This window comes from Halichoeres trimaculatus, unplaced genomic scaffold (genome assembly GCF_033239565.1).
Source record: "Halichoeres trimaculatus isolate MK-OKI-2021-1 unplaced genomic scaffold, fHalTri1.1 fHalTri1_scaffold_19, whole genome shotgun sequence".
NCBI lineage: Eukaryota > Metazoa > Chordata > Actinopteri > Labriformes > Labridae > Halichoeres > Halichoeres trimaculatus.
In genome coordinates this window covers 21,568,280-21,570,721 of record NW_027437197.1, presented here as the reverse complement: position 1 = coordinate 21,570,721, position 2,442 = coordinate 21,568,280, and the positions used below count along the sequence as shown (strand labels likewise).

Sequence of the window (2,442 nt, the reverse complement as noted above, 5' to 3'; positions counted from 1 at the left end):
AACTTTGCTTGGAAGAAAACAAAGGGCACAGGAACAGAAACCAAGGGCCAGTGAAGGACAAAATCATTGACAGCAACAGACTCTGCACTTCCTATGTTCATAAAAGTGCCTGTTAGCGTGTGAGAGGGAACATATTAATGCAAAAAGCCTCCAGAACACATACCAGCCCTACAAAGATTACAGGGAAGCAGCTGCAGAGAAAATTACGACTTGTCTTCAAGTTGGAAGCTTTTATCACATAATGGGTGTGCAGTTTGGGGCAAAGTCTGACACGTTGTCTGAAAGGATGAAATGGGTGAAATAACATGCAGGCCTGAATATTGTCCGTGGATATTACAGCACAGAAGTGGATTATAACACCTGAAGGCTGCAGCAGGAGAGAGAGAACAGAGGTTGGTGCAAAGTGGGAGGAAATATCTTCCTACTCCTAGATCAGACACCCACATACATGTTTAGTGAAAGTGCTAGATTTCAACAAACTGCTCAGAATGATGTAACACAGAACCAATGATGCACTAAAAGAGTGTATCACATTAAGTATTTAAACTGTATAAACTGGGGCATGTGATGGGATACAGTAAGAAATTTGCACTTGAGTAAATGTGAATCTGCCTAAAGATACTGTAATATTGACATGATCTGATGATATTGTTATTAATGGAAACCTGAAAAAATACAGATGAAATGAACGCAGAACACTGACAGGAGGCCCCGTCTGTATCCATAGCTGTACCTAACATTGAGCATAAATGCAATGAAAGGCCAAAGGCACAACTATGAAGGGACTTGAACCCACAATCTTCTGATCCTGAGTCAAACATCTTGTCCATTCAGCAATTATATTTCCCTTTATGGGTTGCATTATCACTGTATCTGGATTTTAAATTTGTAGCTTGGCCAGTATGGGGATTGAACCCATGAACCTTGGCATTATTAGCACCACGCGCTAACCAGCTGAGCTAACCAGCCATGGACACTGTGTTTTTTACACCTCTTAAAAATTGATATTTGTTAACACATAAAAACTGACAAAAGCACTGAGAATTGGTACCATTGAGTACTGATACCAATTGCCAGGTTCCCGGCACTGATACCGTATCATTTCAGATGTGAAAGGTACCAATCCCTAAGCGTAAAGCCATAGCAGAGCAACACAATGTAGCTGCATTATAAATCCAACAAAGAAGAGAAACGTGACACAGTTAACAAGAGAACAACATTGGTAGACATGCAGCAATTATTCATCATTGGGATTTCCTTGTTGCCCATTGCCACAAAGTGCAATAAAGCTGTGTTTCAGAGAAGACTGTGTCTCAATGAGAAATACAGCTGCTGTCACTTGGTAAGTGACAATGCTATCAGACAATCAACAGACTACAGGGTTGTAGAGTCACTTTCTGGGGTCAGATTGGCAAGTCAGACGCCTCTGTGTAAGGGTCCCAAAACTTGGGAGGGTCAGGAACCAGACATGGGTTTAGAGCATTTGGTGGGGAACAGTACAACCACGAAGGGACTCGAACCCTCAATCTTCTGATCCGAAGTCAGACGCCTTGTCCATTAGGCCACGTGGTCATGAAAACTGCTCTTCACTTCCAAGGATCCTTTCTTTTCAGCCACATAGGTTACTCTTCAAAAAAGTGTGAAAGACAGCAACGAGCATCTTTTGACAAGATCTAGAAGCATTCGAGAAACTCCTTGTGAACATCATTTCGTAAGGAGAAGGCTCAAGGGCTCTCTCTTGCTATCAGGAATTCTTGGTCTCTATCTTGTTAATGTAGATGGCTTGTATGGGGATCAACCCTATGACCTTGGCATATTCATCGCCACTCTCTACCCATCTAGGCAAACCAGCCACAATTCCTATAGACCACTTTGAGGCCCACTTGGACTTCTGCAGACACTCTGGGGTTGTTTGAGGGGATTTAAGGATAAAGGCACAACCACGAAGGGACTCGAACCCTCAATCTTCTGATCCGAAGTCAGACGCCTTGTCCATTAGGCCACGTGGTCATGGAAACCAGTCCTCCCATCAAAGGTGGCTTACTTCCCATCCACAAAGGAAACTTTATGAAACTTGTTGAAGACAAAGACAAGTGTCTGTTGAGGAGATCTAACAGAGGGTCTGTAAGTGAACACTTCTATGAGGGCTTGTTGGCTTTCTCTTGCTGTTGAAAATTTTTGGATCCTGTCTCCAAATAGTAGCTTGGCCAGTAAGGGGATTGAAGCCATGACCTTGGCATTATTAGCACCACGCTCTGACCAGCTGAGCTACCCGGCCACGTGTGGCTCCTGTCATACACCACTTTGCTGGCCATCTGGGTACACATACATAGTCATTGAAAGAGTTTTCTTCGGTCTTTGTTGGTGATTAAGGGCCCATTTATACTCCCTCTACGTACCAAAATGTATCCGACCATTTCAAATGGTGTTATCGTCACTGCC

General features: G+C 43.3%; 3 non-coding genes across 3 annotated transcripts; all 3 read right to left on the bottom strand.

Moving 5' to 3' along the window:
• Nucleotides 1-894: 894 nt before the first annotated feature.
• trnai-aau (transfer RNA isoleucine (anticodon AAU)) lies at nucleotides 895-969 on the bottom strand. Its single transcript has one exon. It is a non-coding gene; the product is annotated as a tRNA-Ile (tRNA).
• A 530-nt stretch (nucleotides 970-1,499) lies between these two features.
• Nucleotides 1,500-1,572, bottom strand: trnar-ucg (transfer RNA arginine (anticodon UCG)). The gene has a single exon. It is a non-coding gene; the product is annotated as a tRNA-Arg (tRNA).
• Nucleotides 1,573-1,937: 365 nt separating this feature from the next.
• On the bottom strand, nucleotides 1,938-2,010 carry trnar-ucg (transfer RNA arginine (anticodon UCG)). Its single transcript has one exon. It is a non-coding gene; the product is annotated as a tRNA-Arg (tRNA).
• Between the last annotated feature and the right edge of the window lie 432 nt (nucleotides 2,011-2,442).